Source organism: Myotis yumanensis, unplaced genomic scaffold, assembly GCF_028538775.1.
Source record: "Myotis yumanensis isolate MYYU_CA2020_CCGP unplaced genomic scaffold, mMyoYum1.0.hap1 SCAF_6, whole genome shotgun sequence".
Lineage (NCBI taxonomy): Eukaryota > Metazoa > Chordata > Mammalia > Chiroptera > Vespertilionidae > Myotis > Myotis yumanensis.
Window position 1 is genome coordinate 40,116,637 of NW_027223757.1, and position 23,264 is coordinate 40,139,900.

A 23,264-nucleotide genomic window follows, 5' to 3' on the forward strand; every position below is an offset into this window, starting at 1 on the left:
AGGAAATATTCTTGTGGCTTTCTATATGACTGAAAGGCAGCTAAGCTGTTGTTTGCTAGAGCAGCCGACTAAGAAGAGTGACATTCTGGCCACCAAATGTTAATAGGCCCAAGTGGAAGTGTGCTGACCAAAGTTGAGTCATAACTTGAGAGGAAACCAGTCTTACCCATGTTTTTTTGTTCTTTAGTGGAGACCTTTAGTAAGCTCTTCGAAGACAGTGGCTTTCTACAGAGGAGAGCGATAGTAACCGTTGGCCACAGCAAATGGTTCTTCTCACTCTTGTGTCGGAACAAGAACCAATTATGAGAAGCCTGGGTTTGGCTTGTTTTTGGTGTGGTTAATGTTGGTGGGAAGGGTAACTGCAGGTCTCTTCATTTATTAATGCATTGGGTCTAAGATAGGCCCTCAAGTACCTTCTATTGTGACTAATGGTCTGGCTAGCTCTGTCTAGGTCATTGACAGAATTCAAACCACCCCCTGTACCCCTAAGAATGAGTCTTTACAAAGCCCCTCTCTGTCTCTCTTGGGATCATGTGATGGATCCTCTGGTGTCTTTGAATGTGAAGCCTGAGTGACCTAGCGCCGTTCCTAAAGAGTGACCTAAGATATGGGTGTTTTGTGATTTCTCCAGGGCATTTTTACCAGACAATGGGAATACAGAGGGCCTCAGTTTTAATGCTAGAACCCACATCCTTGCCCAAGATTTATTCTTTGGAACTCTTCAAACTTTAGGGAGAGGCAAGTGTCCATGCAAGAGTAAATATGCAATTTGGACCAATTCTACTATGGATAAAATTGAGTTTTATGGGAACTGAAATGAACAATCGCTAACACTTCTCCAACCCAAATGAAACAAAATCATGCTCATATTTTCATGTTAGCACAGCTTTGGCCTCATTGTTTTTGTCACTCTAAAACTGGTTGATGTTATTTATCTAATTTGCAGATATTCTCAGATCAAAATGTTCCATGCCTAGCTATCTTTCTTATGCAAATAAATCTTGTCCATTGATCTGTTTCAATTAATTTACTGGATGAAGCATTGTTTGCAATACCGGTTGTCACTTTCCACTTGGTTCAAACTCAGATTCAGGATATGGACTGAGAATTCTTTCCTTTGAGGAGCTCTCTGGTAACACTTGTGCAGGCCAGAAATTAATACCTGTCCTTCACAGAGGGGCCTCCTTCTAGTGTGGAAGTGCCAGTAAGCACACAGGTAGATTGTTTTTTTTTCACTTACACATCTTTCCTCAGGTCAGGCAGCAAACTAACCTCTCAAGGAGAAGCACTGGAAAACAATACCACTCCACACTGCCTTCTCTGTACCATCCTGTGAGAGGTTGTTCCATAGCCGTCCTCCAGGGATCTGCTAGGTGCTTATTGATCGATCATTCTTTACATGCGTCAGATACTCCTTTCAGCAGCTAAACTTCATGTTACCAGCAAAATTCAGCCATTCTGCTTTTCTATTAGAAGACACCTGTAGACCTCTATCCACTTAAGAAGAAAAATCTATGTGAATAACGGGTTGCATTCCATAGTCTAAAAAATGAAACTTGAAAATAAGACAAACAAGTGGGCTTTCTCATTCTGTTATCTGAATTGACAAGATGGCCAATAGGGAAGCCTAGAGATTTTGCAAAGGGCAACCACGTGCATTGTAGGTTCAATTCTCCGGTCAAGAAGGGTGGCAGAAAATACGTCCCGACCAGGTATTTCACAGTTTAGGGCATGATGAGTGCAGTTTTAGTGCTGCCTCTTCTCATAAATAAGACCTCTACAGTCAGTCATTTCCAAGTAGAGTTTGCTCTTCTTCCTGAAGTAAAAATAGACTTTAAAAAAGTCTTCTTCATAGTGGTAAGTGGTAAACAACTCTCTGAAGTAAAAGTCATCTAGATAAACTCTACGAAAGACCTTCTGTAGTTATTCTACTCTGGTTCTGATGTAATAATGCATCAAAATTAAAAAGAAAAATCTTAACTCAAGTTTTACCAATAAATCTTCTTTCCCAGAGGAACTGACATGGGGGTGAATGGGGAAGAAGTACAAAGTCAAGTGTAAAATCAACCATAAGAATCCCACTGGGATGCCTGTCAAACTTCAGTGGGAAGGTGGGGGAGGGGGGATTAGAGATCAACCAAAGGACTTGTATGCATGCATATAAGCATAACCAGTAGACACAGACACTAGGGAGGTGAGGGCATGTGTTGGGGGGTGGCGATAGATGGGGGGAGGTCAATGGGGGAAAAAGGAGACAAATGCAATACTATATCTAATACTTTAAACAATAAAAAAAAGAATCCCACTGGGAATTTTTCATGTTCTCTCAGTCTGGCCAATAGTTTTGAATGCATAAAGCTATTATGTCTATTGTCTCTCTGTATCACTCCCATCCTTCTACCCTCTGCTTTGGGATGCTGGGTGTCTGCAAAACACATTTATTCTGTTGCTACTAGTTTCTTGTTAGGCTCTGCCTGGAAGGAGTGCTAGAGGGAGACTGCAAGCCTGAAGGAGAAAGTCCATTTTCCTTCCTGCTACCTCTGAGTCCAGTTTTGCTGGCTGTTCCTTTCAGTAGCACCCAGCCACACTTCACCCAAGCAGTGGCAGTTTGTTCCAGTAGCAACCATCAATGCCAGTTTGCAATTTCCCAAAGCTTGCAGAACTAGTCTCATGGAGTCCCCTCAGAGACACTGTGTCAGCTGGCAGCATCTCCTCCTTCGCAGTCTGGGCCAACCTCACAGGCCCCTCCACTGGCCTTAGACACACCAGCACCAGCTAGCTGCCACCTCCCCTGGGAGGTCTGAGTGTGGCCACCACAGGGCCATTCTCCAGGGTCCGAGGTCCAGTGCTCCCTCCTCAGACATCTGGGTATCAGAATCATTGGGGCCCTTTCTCAAAGCTTCTGCTTTTAATAATTCTCACCTCTTCCTTCTGTTGCCCAGGCCTATAGTTGGCAACTGTGTTCTATTTCCATGATAACTTAGTGTTTCCTTTGTGCACGTTCAGTAATTAGTACCTTGTCATTCTTTGTATTCTTCATATTAAATTCTCTCCATTGGTGTAGTTTATCTCTTGACTGGCCCTGAACTGATGAAATAGGAGTCACTTCCTTTATTTCACAGCTTTTTCACTAGATCTTACAAGACATACCTGCTATAAAGACTAATACACTTTGGGGGAGGGGGATATCTTGTCACTATTTATTCCCTGTGCCTGAAAATCCAGGGTTAATTACGAGTTCTTATACTGGGCACAAGAAAGATGTGAGAGGCCTACTGGCTAGCTGAGTTAGCCTTTCCAAGGGATGGAATGAGGACAGTCTTTTCCTTTTGAATTGATAAGGAAGACTTAGAGAAGCTCCATTTTCTCATTCCAAGTCTGTGGGTAAATGAAAATGTTAGAGGGGTTCATTTCACTCTAGGCATCAAATGTTATGGCAATAAGAGGTCCAAAAGATTTACAGCATTAGGCAAGGGGAAAAGGTTAATGGGTTTAAGTGACATAATTGAAGTTCTCAATGTTAGAAACCCCTTTTATAAGCTGGGGCCCCTGAAGGCTTGGCATATATCCATACCCGTTAGCCATCCGTATCATTACTATGTGTGTATATTGAAGGATTGAATGAATCATAGACATGTGATCACTGCATGGCAAAAAAAGGTGTTGTGCCCAGCATACTCTTTTCCATAAAGAAAGCATCACTGGGAAATACAAACATGTAGAGACAGGCCATCAAAAATGCCGCAAATTAGTCTTTATTATCCACTCATTCACGCAGGAAACTTTTAAAAGGTAATAAAGTCCTAGGTTCTTAAAGTTGGCACTTCAGTCTCACTGTTTTTAAAGTATATAGTGCTGGATAACCACGGTGCATCTAAGTATTTAGTTTAGGTTTTAACTACCTTTCAACACAATAGGCATTTTAAATCATGCTGTCACCTGTTCCCAAGTTTTCCACTGAAGGTTAGCATCTCAAACTACCTCATTAAAATAAATTAAAACAAATAGGATTATCCAAGTGAAATGTCACTAATGCTATTATAGAGTAAGAATGTTTTGGCACCATTTAATAAAGCTACAATTCTAAGCTATAAATTTAATCCATGGAAATTCAGATGACATCTCAACTCATTAGTTCTTATTTTCATATTTGTGCTTGCACTTGGAATAAATGATAATGTACTTCTGTACATTCACAGCATCATAAGGGTCATTGTTTTCTCTAATGAACAATGATGCCATTCTATGGTTCCATTATCCTTGTTTTTCAAGTGTCCTGTTTATTGTAATTTCTGAGCACAGTGAATAATCCTATAATTTAAATATAGGTATGCCTGCACCCTAAAAGTCAAACCTATACTTTTCAAACCAGTTTTTCTCAAGTTGCTTTCTCAGTTGTTGGGGGAGGGGGTTGTGCTGAAAACCTAGATGAACTATGTGCCTATTTTTCTAAAACTTTGAGCCATAAGTACTAGTTTGAAATTCAGTATGCCTTTTATAAGACTTAGCCTACCCAACTGAAAGAGAGAAAAAGAGAGAGAGAGAGAGAGAGAGAGAGAGAGAGAGAGAGACCAAAAAGAGATGAACCATCAGAAGTAAACATGATGAACTACCAGAAAAAAAGCACAGGAACAACAACAACAAAAGCACAGCCTGACTCAGGAGCACCCCAAATACAGCATAGGTGAGCTGATACAAACTGTGAAATGCTGTTTAGACTGCAGTTTAAAAGTTTGCTGCAATCCAGCATGCTGCAACCACTGTGTGTTATGGCACGGGGCACAACTGTATGCCCCCAATGCTTCATCCGGCCATTCTTCAGCCAGATGTACAGGAAACTGAGAATCAAAGCAACCAATGTGGCCACATGTAAACAGCACATCTGACTGGGGGGAGCATTGGCTTTTTAAGCACAGGACTCACCACCAGGGTGACAGACTCTAAGGAGTGAACAGAAAAAAATGATGATGTCTGAGAACTTGAACATATGCTGAAGCCATGGTAGGGAAGAGTTTGTTGACAGTGTAAAACATCTCCCATGTAGGCCCAATAGTCATCTGGGAAATAAAACTATATCCTATGAGTCTTTCTTTAAGTAGCTTCTTCCTTGTAAATGACCATGTGCTGGTGTTCTGCCTTCCCAGTGATAGGAGATTTAGCACCTTCCCCCTCCATTGGATATTCCCCCCATGTTTTTTGTCTTAAAGTTTCCATCATTATCACTTGAAATAGCGAGTAGGATGAATCCAATAATGAAATAAAGAAACTCAGGTGGAAGTGAGAAAGCACAAATGTTCCTTTATTTGGCTCTTACTAGCTGTGTGATAATAGTAAAACTACCTACCATCTCTGAGGCTTAATATTTTCATCTTAAAACTAAGTATAAAATGCCTATCTCATAAAATGTCTGGACTGATTGACATGAGATAAACTTTATAATGCTTTAAACACAGTGCCTGGCATGTGCTAGGTGCTCAGGGAATGTTAGTTCCCCACTTGCTCCCTTCCTTTTCTTTTTTAAATCCTCACAGAATATGTTTATCCATTTCATTTTATTTATTTTCTAGAGGCCTGGTGCATGAAATTCATGCACAGCGGGGGAGGGGGTGGGTGTAGAGGGATGTCCTTCAGCCCGGCCTGTCCCCTCTTTCAATCCAGGACCTTTCGGGTAAGGTCCCTAGGCCTGACCAGTGATCAGGGCCTATCGGGGCTTTCCTTCCCCCAGCTGTCAGCAGTTGGCCCTGCCCCCGCCGCTGCCACTGCTTGCCATCTGTGTGGTGCTGCCCTCCCCTCCCCGGCCACCAGTCGCCTCCCTCTGCAGGCGACAGGCATGGAGTGCAATCGTTTGGCTGGTCTGGGCCTTCCTCTGCGGGTGATTACTGGCCAGCCCCCCACACCCACCACAGCATTGCTGGCTGGTGGCCTGGGCCTCCCTCTGCAGGGCAATCATGGGCGATGGCGGGCCCCCCAACCAATCACATCACACCCATCTTGGCTGGCCTGGCACCATTGCATGTCATAGTGTGGTTGTCTAGAAGATCGTCTGGATGATTGTTCTGCTGTTCGGTCATTTGGTTGATTTGCATATTATGCTTTTATTATAGATTTTTTAAATTAAATTTATTGGGGTGATATTGGTCAACATGATCATATAGGTTTACTATGTGGGTTTCTATGTTACAAGATCTATATACAGCACTGTGTGCCCAATACTCAAAGTCAAATCTTCTCCTGTCGCCATATATTAGGACCCTCTTCTCTTTCCACCGCCCTTCCCTCTGGCAACCACCACAATGCTGTTTGTGTTCACAAGTTTCAGTTTTATATCCCATGTATGAGTGAAGTCATATAGTTCTTAGCTTTTTCTGACTTATTTCACTTAGCATAATATTCTCAAGGTCCATCTATGTTGTTGCAAATGTCAGTATTTCATCCTTTCTTCTGGCTGAGTAGTATTCCATTATGTATATGTCCACATCTTCTTCATCCAGTCCTCTGTTGCAGGACACTTTGGTTGTTCCATGTCTTGACCACCGTGAATAATGCTGCAGTGAACACAGGGTGAATACGTGATTTTGAGTTTTTCAGGTATCTATCCAAGAGAGGGGTTGCTGGGTCATATGGTAGCTCTGTTCTTAATTTTTGAAGAATCACCAGACTGCTTTCCATAGTGGTTGTACCAGTCTACATTCCTACCAGCAGTGGATGAGGGTTCTCTTTTTTCCACTACCTCTCCAACACTTGTTATTGCTTCTCTTATTGATAATGGCCACTCTAACAGGTGTGAGGTGGTATCTCATTATAGTTTTGATTTGGGTTTCCCTAATTGCCAGTGAGGTTGAACATCTTTTCATATAGCTATTGGCTGTTCGTATGTCTTCTCGGGAGAGGTGTATTTTCTGGTCCTCTGCCCACTTTTTGATTGGGTTGTTTGTTTGGTGTTGAGTTTTATGAGTTCTTTATATATTTTGGAAATTAAACCTTTGTTGGAGCTACTGTTTGAAAATATCATCTCCCATCTGGTTGGCTGCCTGTTTGTTTTGTTGTCTGTTTCTTTTGCTGTGCAAAGGCTTTTTAGTTTCCTAAAGTCCCATTTATTTACTTTTGCCTTTACTTCCCTTGCCTTTGGGATCAAATTCATAAAATGTTCCCTACAACCAAAGTCCATAAGTTTGGTACCTATATTTTCTTCTATGTAACTTATTATTTCAGCTCTTTTACATATATATATATATATATATATATATATATATATATATATATTTCAGAGAGGAAGAGAGAGCGATAAAAACATCAATGATGAGAGAGAAATAATTGATCGGCTGCCTTCTGCACGCCTCAAACTGGGGATTGAGCCCGCAACCCCGAGCATAGGAATAGAACCCTGACCTCCCAGTTATAGGTTGACCTCAACCACTGAGCCACTCCAGCCAGGCTGTTATTTAGGTCCTGAATTTCCCAGGATTATTGTGTTCTCTCAGCATAGTGATTAATAATACCCCCTTTGTCCTCCAAGTGTCACAGTCTCAGGAAGCTCATTCTTGACTAACACCTGAGTGTACAGTAAAAATATTACTGGGGACAGCTACATCAATGAAGGGTTTTAGATTTTTGATAATTCACTTATTTGGGGGCAATAATTTACATAACTGGCTCATTTGTTTTCTCTCTTTTTCTCAAAGTATACATTTTTTCATGTACTTTTAAGCTCTCCATTCGACTGACTTATCTTTTTGTCCCTGAGTACTTATATGCATTTAATTACCATAGTCTTATAATATTTCTTGATATCTGATAGGATATATTTTCCCTCACCCAACTTTTTTCTTATTTGTTAAAAATTGCTTGACTGTACTTGCAAATTTACATGTAATCTGTTCTTTACTGGAATGTCAAATGACAGACTCTTATTTACACTTTGCAAAGTAGGAATATCAAAGCCCTATAAAATTCCCTTCTACCAGTCTAACCTGTTCCTTCTTAGGAGCTCAGATTTAACTATACACCTGGATTTAATTTTTCATAAGTTTATACATGTTATGGATGGGTGGTGAGATGTGCTCGTCTTTGGTGACAAGTGTTATGAAATAAAATGTCTTTCTAATTCCAAGCAGACTATTAACATGATGGTACAATCAAGACATTCATGGAAACTTAATGACAAAAACATTCCAAGAACTACAGAAAGGCACTTCCCTCATCTTTCCATCCCACAGCCGTTAAAATGAAAAATCCTTTTGGCACAGCTAGAATCGAGGTAGAATGAGTAGTTGGATTGTACCAAGCTATAAAAGGTCTTTCCCCCTTTAAATTAGTACAAACTGCTATTAAATGCATATGAAAATTATGTCATTTACAATAGCTGTGGCATTTACAGCTGTTGTCATAGTGTTTGTACAAAAGCCTTCACATTAATAATTTATGTTTAACAAGTTCATCTTTGAAATGCTTCACAAATTGGGAGAACCTTAAAATGGCTGAAGTGTCAGGATAAGCCACAATGGGACTTTGCCGAGTTGTGCCCAGAATTAGATCTTGTCCTAAGCCCCTAGCAGTATTCGTGCCAAGCTTCCCCAGTTGGATTTATTGGGTATGGTGGTGCTATTTAAGAAGAGATCTACCTATCTGTGGATTTCCCTATGAAATCTGCAGATCTCAATATAAATGATGGGCTTGGATATACTACAGCTGTGGGCTAAGAGGCTGCAGATGCAGGTTGAATGTGCATATGATGTTAATCAAAACCCATATGTAAAACTGGCCTTCCTTTATCACCATGGGGACAATGCTGGCTAGGACATAGATTTTTGTAGGACAGAGATAGGTGTTCCTATTTGGGCTATTCACTTAATATACAGTATGCTCATTATCTAACTTGGGTGCTCCAGATCTCTATATTTCCAACAAACTAAGAATCTTACCACCCACTCACCTCAGCCTCCTACAAAGAAATCCTAACAATGGAGGAGAACTTTCTCCTGTAGCCCTTCAGTTCATCTCCAGAAGGGAGAATAAGCTACTATTATGCCAGCCTAGAGTCTCTACCCAGCAAGTCAGTTAATACAAAAAGCCCTCATTTTTATATCATGTTCCCATTTATATATACATATATATATATATATATATATATATATATATATATATTTATTTATTATTGATTTTTTACAGAGAGGAAGGGAGAGGGATAGAGAGTTAGAAACATTGATGAGAGAGAAACATCGACCAGCTGCCTCCTGCACACCTCCTTCTGGGGATGTGCCCACAACCAAGGTACATGCCCTTGACCAGATTCGAACCTGGATCTTTTCAGTCCGCAGGTTGATGCTCTATCCACTGAGCCAAACTGGTTAGGGCATGTTCCCATTTTTCTTATCTGCAAGGCTCTCCAAAGTAGGCCGACACACACAATCATGGAGGAACCCTCAATAGTTCCTCCTCCAGTGTCTTCTTTGCTGAGTAAGGGCTGAAAGCCCTAGGCTGGCTTTTATGGTCTCTCTTTTTCTGTGTCCTTCTATGGTTTTATTTGAAAATTCAACCACAAAATATTGAGCACTTACTATGTGCCAGTCTCTGCTCTAGATGCTTGAGATACATCACTGAACCATGCAAATATCTTTGCCATCGTGTGGCTAACTTTCTAGCTGCTTCTCAGAGGTTCTACCTGCCCGCTCCCCCAGAACTGGTTGAGGAAACCTGAGCTCCAAGATAGCATTCTCCTAACAAAGGTAGATTTGTACCTCTTAGTCCAAAATTGAGGAACAATTGGAATTCAGGCATATTGATCTGTGAACCAAAGTTATATATTTTTTTATTTTCTTTAACTTACAGGAAATAACATGAGTCTGTTGTCAGCTTTTGTTATTTTATCATCATATTTGTTTTGTTTTTTTTTTATATTTTATTGATTTTTTACAGAGAGGAAGGGAGAGAAATAGAGAGTTAGAAACATCGATAAGAGAGAAACATCGACCAGCTGCCTCCTGCACATCTCCCACTGGGGATGTGCCCGCAACCCAGGTACATGCCCTTGACCGGAATCGAACCCGGGACCCTTGAGTCCGCAGGCCGACGCTCTATCCACTGAGCCAAACCGGTTTTGGCAATCATCATATTTGTTTATGCTATTTCCCTTTGGTAGTTTGGACATTATTCATTATTGCAAAGGCCATGTCTTTTGTACTTTATGTCAAATGTTTGTGACAGCTGCTACAAAACTTAGATTTTAATTCCTCTGCAAGAATTATAGTAGCACAGAAGCCGTCAGATTATATCTCAGTGTCAATTGATGTGAAAGAAAACTATATTTCATCCTCTCATGCTCTTTTCACCTTAATGCTATAATGCATTTGACTGAAAATATCTTTATTTCACCCTTCCTCTTGAAGGACAGTTTAATTAGGTACACAGTTCTAGGTTGTGTACCTAATTAAACTCATTTTCTTTCTCAATCACCATTTTATATGCACTTCTTAATACAGATCCAGGTTCCACTCGATATTCAGAACTCCTCAGTTTCTTCAAAAATGTCATTTACAGTTGGTTGGTTTGAATTATGTTCTAAACAAGATCAACACATTGCATTTGATTATTAACTCTCGTAAGTTTTTTTTCGAGCTCAAACGTTATTCTCCTTTTCAAAGGTATAATTGACATATAAGATATTAGTTTCAGGTGTATAATATAATGATTCAATATTTATATACACTGTAAAATGACCACTACAGTCTAGTTACCATCTGTCACCATACAAAGTAACACTTATTTTTTTCTTTGATGAGAACTTTTAACATTCTCCCTTTTTGATGCCATTTTTCTATTGAGAAAATATCCTTTCTTATATGGAATACCCTCATGTTCTGAGTTAGGTGGATTGCTTCCTAGTAATGTCTTTTAACTTGTTTCTCTAACCTCTGTAATTCCTGTAAACTTACATTTAGAGCCTGAGGCTTGATATTTTTCAGGCTAAGGTTTTTTCGGGGTGGGAGTTGGCAAGAATGTTACATGGGTAGCTGCTGTGTGTGTCTTATTGCTTCACATCAAGAAGTACAAGATGTCTGATTAAAGGAGCTGAAACTGTGGGTTTAGGTAATGTCAGTCCAGTCCCTCTGTTAAAAAATTCTGGTCAATTGGCGGGGGGGGGGGGGGGGGGGGCGCGGTTATTTCTAAAAGTGTTTTTCTGAATATATAAGTAACGTGTATTTCTTTCAAAAATACAAATATACACTAAGTGGAATATACAAAGTATCCTCATTCCGACCCTCCAAATTATGTACACACACACATGCTCTGTGTACAGTTTTGTGTCCAGCAGTTTTGTTAACATGAACGATAGCAGTGTTTAGATGCACTGTGCTATGCAACAAATAGGAAACAAAGAGCCTCCTTGGCAGAGGCCTTATTATCATCAAGTTCCTCTGGTTTCCTGGTAGGATGTCAACCACCTTATCTACTCTGCAGACCTCCAAAGTAACATGAAATGCACACCCTCTAGAGTGACCCACATCATCATTGCTAGGGTTTACTGAAGAGGTTTCAAATGACAGTTGGGAAACAATCCGTGTATTCTGCTACTCCAGGAAGCTTTAGGCTGTGTCTTTGAATCAAGCCCCCACCTCCTCCAAAAGGGCTTTTGGTGGCCCAAAGAAACTAATCGTCAGATATTAAATATGCAACCAAAAATGTGACTCAGTATTATGCTGAATCCAAAAGCAAGATCATTGGCAGATAATCTGATAATCTATATATTTAAATTGTATAAAACCAGATAAGCCCATATAGCAAGCCTATATGTTCTGATACCCAGAAGGTCAATATTTGGCTATGTGGTTAAAGAAAACCCACAGAAATATTACAGAAGATGTTCTATGGGTAAAGCAGGTTTTTATTTGTTTTGAAAACGTTTGAGGCCTGGATCAGCTGTGTCCTGCTATGGTACAGAACTCAAAGTTTATATGTGCCTCTGAGCAGAAGTCTACCCAGAGCCTCTAGTTTATTTTTGTTAATTGAGGTTAAAATAATTCATCTTAGAAACCAATAATTTGCCTGGCCAGTGTAGCTCAGTGGTTGACCATTGACCTATGAACCAGGAGGTCATGGTTTGATTCCTAATCAGGGCACATGCATATGCCCAGGTTGCAGGCTTGATCCCCAGGGGAGGGGTGCAGGAGGCAGCCTATCAATGATTATCTCTCATCATTGATGTTTCTATCTCTCTCTCCCTCTCCCTTTCTCTCTGAAATCAATAAAAAATATTTTTTTTAAAAAGAAACCAATAATTCTATAAAACAATCAAGAAGGTAGATTAAAATGTGTTTTATGTCATTTTATTTTAAAATATACTCTGAATTCTAGGAGAAAGAATAGCTTTCGCATGACAGTGAAATAAAGAAAGGATTGACTTTCAAAAGGTTTTTTTGTTTATTTCTTTGTTTTTGGCCAGCCAAGTGCCAAGCTCCAGTGCTGCAGAGGTGGGCTGTTTTGTTTTCTGTGTCACAGTCCTGGGTACTGAGATTTATTCTCAAAAGAGGAAAGAGGCTCAGGGCCCACCTCTGATGTTGCCTGTGGGCACACAGACTGGTGCATGCCGCTGTGGGAAAGGAGTCTGCGGTGGAAGGCAGCTTCCATACCTGTGCTTGAGCTCCTCCTGAGCAAAACCCTGACTTCTGGCCTGCTGGGAGCTCTTCCTTCAAGAGAAGACAGGTTACAGTTGTATGCACTAGAGAACACTGCTCATGCTTCTCTGGCTTCTTGATTGAATGTCAACCCCTTCCCCCCATCTGCTGCACAAAGCTCCAAAGCAACATAAAACACACAGCCTCTGTAGCCTTATCGTTACTGCTTGAGTTTACTGACAACTTGGGCTGGGAAAGCACTCTATAATTCTGCTACTCCAGAAGGTTTTAAGATCTATTCTTGAATCAAGCTTGTTCCCTCTTTCCCCCTTCCCTCCATGGAGACTCCACGCTTGAAGCACTAGAATGGAAGCTCTTAAAGAGCTGCTTTCACTGAGCTGCTCTTTAACATTATGCTTCTGGTTTTAACACTTTAAAAAGGTGAGAGAGAGGAGGGGGGATAGCCATGTGAAAACTGTTTCTGATTTGTTATAAAGTGTCTACAGGTCACTCAAGAGAAGGCTACACTTGAACATTTTCTTTTGGGGTTGAGAGTTAGTCTAAACAAAAAGGCTTTTCTTACAAAACTGGACTTTCTCCTTTGTAATAAGTAGAGTGTGTTAGCCGAGCTGCTATGACAAAGTTATCCCAAAATACAGTGGCTTAAACAGGAGGGAAGATTATTCGTATTTTGTGTAATATGCTCCAGGTAGGTGGTCCAGAGCCGGTGGGAGGCTCTGTCATCGTCAAACACAGCTTCTGTCTGTGGGTTCAAAGTGATTGCTCCAAGGAAAAAAAGGACAACAGAGCTCAGAAGGGGCTTACTAGTGCTCACCTCCCATTGTCCAGAAATTCATCTTTTGGACATGCCTGTGTTGAAGGATGTTAAGAGCTTGACTATTAAAGGAGAAAGGTGACATAGATATTGGTGGACAAATAGAGTTTCTGCTGGAATTTGCCACCCAAATATCTCTGTGTGCCCTTCTTCCCACACATAGGACATTCTCCACTAGGCTTCAAGCCCAGAATCCCTGCATAATGTGCAATCCTCTCCATCAAGTTTAGATCTAACTCAACTCCTGTGATCTGATAACCTAGAAATTAAGAGACAAGTTATCTTCAGTCTCACCTTCTACCCAAAATACCACAATAAACAAAGCTTTGTGGTCATTTTACTATAGGTAACCACAATAACAACTGCCATTCAGAAAAGTGAACAATTAGGAACATACAGTAGCCAACAGTCCATAGCAATTGTCAAACCCCACTGATAGGAATGGCAAACTCTGCACTGTCTGTGCAGGGGCTCGGTGCACTGACTCATGTACCGGTGGGGTCCCTCGGCCTGGCCTGCAGGTATCGGGCCAAAACTGGCTGGCCCCTGGGTTAGACTGGGATGCTGGGAGCAACACCCCTGTGGGTTGTCCTTCCTGGCCCTTTGGGAGTTGTCTTGTCCTTTATCCTTGATGGCCACATATGAAGTGGGCATAGCTGGTTGCTTGCTGGTGAAGGTTTAGGAGGCTGGGGATTACTTTAAATTTCAGATAGCCACAGGCTTTTGCAGGCCAGGCCTGTGGTTTCTTTGGCAATACAATTCTTTTAAAGCCTAATAGACGTATAGTCTGCTTGCTTTTTGTCAGTTCCAGATGCTAGTAACCACTGCCAGAGATCTCATCTATCCATAACTCTTAAGCCAGAAGATTCTGTTCTTTCATTTCCTGGTCTTCATGCTGAACATACCTCTTCCATATTGCTGGATACTTCCTGGACACCATCTGAAACAATAGGTTTGAGCGAGAAGGCAACATGCTGACTCTTTACCTTGGGTGTAGTCCCATTGTCTACTATGGAACACTCAGCATTAGGCTCTGAGAAAGGCTTGATGTTGCAGTTTCATCTCTCAGTGTATCTGGTCATACAAAAGCAGTTGTATTGTTCAAACCTATGAATTTAAGACTTTACTTCAAATTAGATTGCAGCCTGCAGGCAACAGAGAGCCTCGCTGTTTGCAAGCTGACTGGCTATCATCTAAGTTAACCTCCCTTGTAAGGCTTTGCTAAGACTGCCAGTTACCAGTCATCTATCATTGCTGATAATTTTGATCAAGTTTACCATCACATGACAGGGTCAACAGCTTTACAAATTACAGGTTTGTTTTAATGCCTATTGCCTGACCATGAAGGCATTGTCACCTACTTTAGGGTTTCTGTTTTTACTACAGATTCTACTTCTAGATATCAACTTCTATATTGGGAGGGTTACAATCTAAACTGATGAAACAAAAAGATTCAAAACTGTAGTAGTTTCAACAAAGTAATAGCCCAAAGGTCAGCAGTCCAAGGCTAGTACAGAGGTTCTGCTACACAGCCTTTCTGGGTTTATACCTTACTCTCATATCTGTATTCCATCACATGGTCATTACACTAAAGGGTATTACTTGTAAGTTGCACTTATATATCCTACTAGAGGCCTGATGCATGGATTCATGCACCGGCGGGTCCCTCAGCCTGGCCTGTGCCCTCTCGCAATCTGGGACCCCTTGAGGGATGTTGGACAGCCAGTTTTGGCCCGATTCCTGCAGGCCAGGCCGAGGGACCCCACCGGTACATGAGTCAGTGCACCGGGCCTCTAGTATGCATATAAGATCTTTGGTTAATCCCTTCCTGCCCTCCCTTCTCCCTCCCTTCCCTCTGAGATTCATCAGTCTGTTCCATGTTTCCATGCCTGTGTGTTGAGCATCTGCCCCCTGGTGGTCAGTGCACATCATAGCTACCAGTCAAATGGTTGAACTGTTGGATGGTCACTTAGGCTTTTATATAGAGAGATTGGCTAAAAATTTATCGCATAGCTACGGTAGCTTTAAAGAAGATGTGAAAAGTTATCTTAGAAAAGAATAGACATTGTGCACAGTAAGAACTTCCACTACAGAATTAAATTGTCTTTTTTTTTTTTTTTTTTTTTTGCCCAGGCAGTCAGAAAGCTCAAAGTTAAATTTCTAGCGTTTATGTACATATTTAAACATTAGCTATATTTAAACTAAAAAAGTTTAAAACATTTTCTATGAATTGTTTCTTTTCATAGAAAAGAAAACTGAGTCTTGATTTTCTATTTTTATTTTATTAAACACTTTATACAAACATACTTTATTGTGAGCTGACTTGAGTCTTTTTCAGAAAGGTCTATGGTATAAACAAACAGTAAATGTGAATATGAATAATTATAATTATTGGCCAATGAGGAACATTCAGCTTCAGTTTCCCATCTGTGATGGAAAATGTCAGTCATCTCAAATATATCTAGATTGAACTCCATTTAACTTGCACTGTGATGACCTGCCTAATGTATTAGCTGAGATTCTACCACAGAAAGCTTCATTTCTTGGCTAAAGATGTATGCTACACTAAACTGTAAATAGTCTTGGGAGGAGTAATAATTTAAAGTAGTATCATCATCACTGTTGTAGTGATAATTGGCTAAACAGATGGGTTTCATTGTAATAGTTGCTAAGAATGTAATAGTTGAGGAAATGTGACACAAGACCAGTGAGCACTAATTCTGGGCCGGGTGGGAAGCTCCAGAGCAGGTATAAGTGGACAGACACTACAGGAGGCAGCCCAGTGTCTGATGGCTTACTGAGAAACACTAGGGCAGTGGAGGTGGGGGGACGTGGAGGAGGAGCTTGGTAATCATGAACTTTTATTGTGCACTTACCTGTGCCAAGCAACTTTTAAGGGCTTTATGTGCATGTATTACCTCATTTACTACTAAGAGGCCCTAGAATTCAAACAGGAGAAGACAGACTTAGTGTGCCAGGAAACTGAGTACAACTGCTAATCTTGCCTTGTCCTAGTTTACCAAGAGCTTTCAGAGAGGAGCCCTGCTGTGTGGGTTGGAAAAATATTAAAAAACAATGCCCTGAGAGGACAGGTAATATGTAAGTGGCAGAGCTGAGACCCCAGCCTGCATCTTTTCCCCAGATTCATCTCAATACACCACAACCACGCCTCCTTATTCGGCATCATTTCGCAAATAGTTGGTTTCACATCTAAAAACAAAGTTCGAGGATGTTTCTACGTGGGAACACATGGGAAGATTTTTATATTAATGATGGAATAAAAGGTTTTGTAAATGGAGGAGAGTGGTCCTCATCCCCAGCTGTTGCTTGTGGAAATGGAATTCTTGCAATACCCCAAGAAAAAATTTTCTGAGACTCACATGGGAGAATAAATGATTTTTATTTTTGTGGAATCAAACCCCTGAATTTCCAAAGTTTCATTCCCCTCAGTCCTGCTAAGGAAGAAGTGCCATTTTGCCCCTTCATCGGGGCTAAAATCAGAGCCAGTGTCCAGAATTTTCTTTCCATGATGCGCAGTTCAATCCAGCATCAGGCTAACTTAACTTGTGTTTCCTGCTACAGTCCATCAGTCCATTGCAGGGGGTCCACAGGTTTACATGGCCCTGGAGGAAACAGGTGTATGCAAGGAAGCCAAGCGTGAACCAAGATCACAAGAGAGAAACCACCTTTGTTTAGGAGATTATGTATTTCCATATTTTCATGCATTTGCAGTGGCCAATCCATGGTTCCTTAAGTTTGACTGACAGGCAAGTACCTTCCCTAGTCACCCCAGCCTCACTGCACATGTGTCTATTCCCCTTTGTCCAGTTCCTTCCTCCAGTGTTTTTCGGGGAATAGGCTGGTAGTTCCCTGGGGAGTGCAAAGTTGCACCTTCCTGGTGAAGGTGCCCAAATGACCTGCCTACAATGTCTGGCTTTCCCTTTGCTCCATTCCTATTATTAATAACTAGTTAATTACAATGGTATAAGTTTCAGCACGAGAACATCATAAACAGTTCACTCCAAAAGCTGAGAAAAATATTATTCCTGGTGGGTGAGGTGTTAGGTCTCTTGTTTAGGCCAGTCCTCCTTGTGCTTGTCCTCCATCTTGGGAACATTTTATTTTCTCTTTCCTTCTCAAGGGGCTTCTTACCTGTAGCCTCTCAACATTTTTGTACATGAAGGGAAGCCCTCCAAGCATTGCCCCTAGCTTTCCCCCACTGCTGCTTAATTCAGGCCATCCTTGGTTTCTGTTTGGGAAGTGTCAGTAGGTTCCCAATTGGTCCCACTACATGGAGGCGCATTTCTTTTTCATCCAAGCAGCTTACTAAATTAGTCTTGCTAAAACACAAATCCAATTCTTCTTAAAACGCTGAATAATTCTCCATATACTACAAAACAAAATCGAAGCCATTCTGTAAAATCTTCAAGAGCTGCAGTCTATTTTTCTACCTCCCAGCTTCATTTCCTGCTGTTCTTCTGCCCATTGGTCCTTTCTTCCAACCCTCCCTTCCCCCATTTCTTTGTCTGGTGGGCTGTTATCTCCAAACTCTGTCTATAATCCTGTGTAATCTCTATCATCTACTCACCACATTTTTCTGAGTGCCCTTAATGGAGATAATTCCAAGTACCGTATTTTTCCATGTATAAGACTATTCTTTTCTAAAATCATTAGACTGAAAATTGAGGGGCATCTTATACACGGAAGTCAGCTGAGGAGAGAGCCACGTGGGTACATAGCTGCCCATACCTTGTCAAGCAGGCTTCCTCCAATCATGAGTCTTATTGTTATTGACATCAGCTGATGCCATAATTGGAGGTGGAGAGTGCTCAGCTGCAATAGAGACTGGAGCTTTCTGAGTCCATAAAGATGTCAAAAAATAAAAAGATAAACACTAGTAAGTGATTGTCTTATTCTGCAAAATTCAAACTGAATATAATTAGCTATGCAAAAGAGCATGGATATAGAGCTGCAGAGAGAAAATTTGGAGCTCCTCCCACTGAGTATATGATCAGACAATGGAGAAAACAGGAAGAACAACTCCTTAAGATGGCAAAAAAGAAGAAGGCCGTAAGAGGAAAACCAACAAAATGGGCAAACTTGTAGCAGAGCCTTAAGACATGGATTATGGAGCAGTGCCAGAGTGGCTTATGTGTCAACCAAGCTTATTCAATGTCAGGCAAGAATGTTTGCAAGTGAAATGAACATTGTTGATTTTACAGGAAAGACAAAATGGTACTTCAATTTCATGAGGCGAGAAAGGTTGGCCATGAGAACATGAACAAAGTTAGCTCAGAAAATGCCACTAGTTTATGAGGATGATCTCACATATAGAGACAGTGACACAGAAGACAGCAGGGATACAATAGAAGTTGAAGAAATTGATATGACTGGAACTAATAGTGATGAAGAAGAGAGCAGTGATGCAACAGAGGCTGAATAAGGTGATATACTGCATAATATCATAGTACTGGTATATAAACATTACCTGCAGTAATTACTAAATAAAAATGTGTTCTGCCGAAACCGGTTTGGCTCAGTGGATAGAGCGTCGGCCTGCGGACTGAAAGGTCCCGGGTTCGATTCCGGTCAAGGGCATGTACCTGGGTTGCGGGCATATCCCCAGTAGGAGATGTGCAGGAGGCAGCTGATCAGTGTTTCTCTCTCATCGATGTTTCTAACTCTCTATCTCTCTCCCTTTCTCTCTGTAAAAAATCAATAAAATATATTTTAAAAAAAATGTGTTCTGTTTTATGTTTAAAATATTGATTTCTTAATTTTGGGTTGGAAAAGTGGGGGGCGCCTTATACACAGAGGCATCTTATACACGGAAAAATACGGTACATTGGGACTATAGAGAAAGGCACACCTAGCTTGCCTAGGGAAATCGGCATGGAAGAATATAATGCATGTGCTGAACCTTGAAAGTTGAGGAAAAGCCTGTTACATGAAGCCTTTCTTGACCCCTAAGTGTTGGTAAGTCCTATCTCTTTCCTGTATTACTCTTCTGCCCTGCTGCATGGACTCATTTGTTTCTCCAGTGGACAGTGAGCTCCATTAGTGTAGAGACCACATCATAGTCCTGGGAGTGCTGAGTACAGTGCCAGCACTTTGTAGGCTTCACTAAACTTGTTAAATTAGATTGAATCAGAGTAGCTCAAGGCCATGGGGCTCGTTAGTGGCCTGGCTGAAGAGAAGTGGCACCCCATCCTTAGGAAGCCGGGGCCTGGAGTCTTGACCTCACTAGCACCCTGTTCCAACCTAATCGGACAACTGGCTCTAACTTTCCAAATGTTAACAATATACATCAGCACGTTTGAGCTAAGTGTGTGCACACCAAGTATCAACATGGCATGTGGACATGTAGTATGTGGAAACTAAACTCATTTTACTCAGCAAATTTGCAGCCCTTTTAAACCTCCTGGGTTAGTTTTGAATCAAACCCAGATTTTCTAGTGTCTCAGTTCATTTTCTTTTGGCAAACACATCTTCCTGTTGTTAAGAAGAAAACTTTTACAAAGATTACTTAAAAGTTTAACTGGTTTCTTGAATATCAGCTAGCTCTTACAATATAGGATTTAAAGGGTCCGAGTGTAAATGAATGAGGAACACATGGATTAATCCTCCTAGAATCTTCAGGCTGTTTAAAAATTGGGAGGAGATAGTTGAGGAAAAATATAGTTGAGATCCCTTCAGATTCCAAATGTAGAACATTTTAAGATATTTTATGAGCTCAAAGTGTAACTTTGTAAGCCTGTAGGAAGATCATTTCATGAATAGTTATTTCGTAACTGGAGTTATCACGAGTGGAGTCTAACTCCTTAGTCTACAAGGTCCTATTAAAGCAAATTGGCCGTTTCTACGTGTGATCCAGCTGGTAACAAAGAGATGCTTTCTTTCAAGTTTAGGACAGCAGCCCTGTGGGGGTTGTGGCCTACACGTTTCTTTAGGAGAGCTAGATATGGGGAGACATGGGGCACTCAAGTGAAATGAAAGCAACACAGAATCCAAACTGTCTCTTTAATGGAAACTCTTTTTTTTTTTTTCATTATGAAACTACTGTCTCATTTGGCACTAGTTGAGCACAGGCTGGGAATAGCAGGGTAATTGCAGGTCATGATGATCTAGTAGGATTATTTAGTTTGTATAAACATGTTCCAAGTACAGCTATGTTTCAGTTAAGCTGCACACAGAGAAATACCAAAGTGGGCCAGCCTTGGTTCAGTGTCACAAACTGTTTATTTGGACAAGAGATCCCTAGAAGTCTGCTAATCTAGGAGACAGCCATTTTAGGGAATTAAAGGAACCCTCTCTGTAGTGGTTTTTTTTTTTTTAATCAGATTAAGCCAGGCCCTTGAGAAAGCAGCATAGAAAGCAACCTCACATGGAATCTGTTGTGAAGCAAGGACAGCGGGTCTTTTGAAAGAACTTTCCTATCACGGATGTCTATTGATTTTGTTTTTGAGGAATATGAACCGTTAGGGGTACAGGGTTGTGGCTTATACATTTGGGTAAGAGTGATGTTTAGGTAGTACCCTCCTTCTGTGTCTCAAGTGCTTCTCTTTTTGCGTGTTGAGAAATAGCTGTTGCCTTCCTGGGATTCGAGCGGGTAATCATGAAGCTTCTTTTGCATTTTGATGTCTCTAATGGAAACCATAAGTGGAAGCTACACTGGGTATTGCTCACTGAACATTTATTGGGCACTTCCTGTGGGTCAGGGACTGGGTTGGGGACTAGATACGTAGATGTTAAAGCATAAATAATAGGAAAAACAATGAACATTTTCACGAACATTAACGTCTGGGTCTGCAAGGGAGAGGAAGGGAAGACACAGAAACAAGGTCAAGAACAAAGTGTTAGGTGGGTACAAACTCCACAGGGATGGAAGCAACTCACTTTGGGAAGATCAAGAAAGTCCTCCCAAGGGAGGTGATTTTGAGGTAGTTCTTAAAGGAGAGCTGGAGTTTGGTAGTTGATCAAGGTCAATGGTACCAAAGGAAGGACAGGTAGGTTGGGAGATCAATCAGAAAAGAAACTTGTCCAAATGGGCTCCGTAGAATTTGCTTTTGATTGGTAACCTTTGTGTGTCCTGTTAAAGACTGGTTTGGTGTCTGTCTTCCTTATTTCTCTAATACCCTGCTTCTCATTTGTCATGTTGACTTTTCCATCTCATCTCCTTTGACAACCTTGATTCAATTCAATCCAGGATTTGTTGACATCTTATAATGTTCCATTCTGTATGGGCCCTGTGGGAGATACAAAAGGAGGAAAACCCTGTCCCAGTCTTCCTAGAGGATGTTCTCCAAGGCTTGTGTTGGCACGTCCTTGGCGTCCTCATTGCACTGCTCTGCAGACAGGTTGATGAAGATCATCCTCTGGTCTTTGAAAGCCATCCAAATTGACAGTTGATAGCACAGCTTTGTCTCAGATAGGTTAGTGAAAATGTCACAAAATATGCGAGGCATGTAGTTGAAGTTTCCAATGTAAACTGTTACTGAAGCTGAAGATGGTGCAATATAAATGCTTTCTCTTGACAAACACCATCTCAGGAGTGGGACCACAAGCTGATTCATTTATCTTTTGCATGTTTTAGGACAGACACAATTTTTCCAGGCTCTGAAATTGTCTATTAGAAGGATATATGCCTAGGGGAGATATAACTAAATTTTCCTGGCACTAACACGTCCTGAGCTATAAAGATAAGGATCCCTAGGACACAACTCTAAAAACCTACAATGTTACATGAAGTTTCTTTATCCCTCTTACGGCTTAATTGCTTTTATTTTACTGGTAGATTAAGGGAAATACTAACCTAATTATTATTTTGACTCAATAGAATCTGCTGTCTGATAAAAGTGACATGAATGGAACAACCCCAAAATAAATTCATTGCCACTCACAGCTCTCTTCTATCTTGAGGAATAAAAATTATTTGTACATAGTGCTTGTATTTTTCATACCTGGAAAATCTTGGAAAATAGAAAGGAAAAAGTTGTGCCATGGCCATTAAGACCAAGAGAGATAGCATTGGGTCTGTAAATACCAGGATGGAAGTGATACTGAGGACTTCTTGGCACTTGCTCAGGACACCACACTCATCCTTCTCACCTAGACATGCAATAAGTAAGTCAAGAATGCTTTTGCTGCAGCACTTGGCATTTGAATTGTACAGACTGACCTCCAGAATTCTCAGCATTATTGGGAGAAAGAGTACCACTCAATGAACTTCCAGCTAAAGACTATTGAGTCCCAGAATCAAATTGAGTCAACAAGAAAATACGTATTAAACTATTTAAGAAGTCTTATGACTATACTTTGATACTGACTATAAAAACAGGAAGCCTAATCTCTTGAATTCATTTGTTTGGTGTGTTTTTTTTTTTAATTTTTGGGTTTTTGTTTTTTACACTTCAGTCATTTCAGCATTTAGCAAGTGACTAATACTCTTTGAGAACACCAGGACCTTTTGTTTAGGCCAAGTATCTCATGATTTTTCAGGTATTTCTGTGGGGTTAGCTGACCCAATCACATAATGCTCTGTATGGTCTACAAAATATTTTCATTTAATCCTTAAAATTGACCTATGAAGTGGAATGGAAAGGTTTGATCAGTGACATTTCACACATGGGGGAAGTAGACCCTGAGAGACTAATTGGACTTAATTATACTAATTTAAACCTTGGTAAGGAGCAGAGCTGAGGCTTATAACTAAGTTTCCCCTTTTCAGATTCAGACTCGCCCCCACTGCCCAGCAGGTAGTCTGTAGAAAAGACATCATGAGATGGGTGTGAATCCCCACCCTGCCAATGACTGGCTGT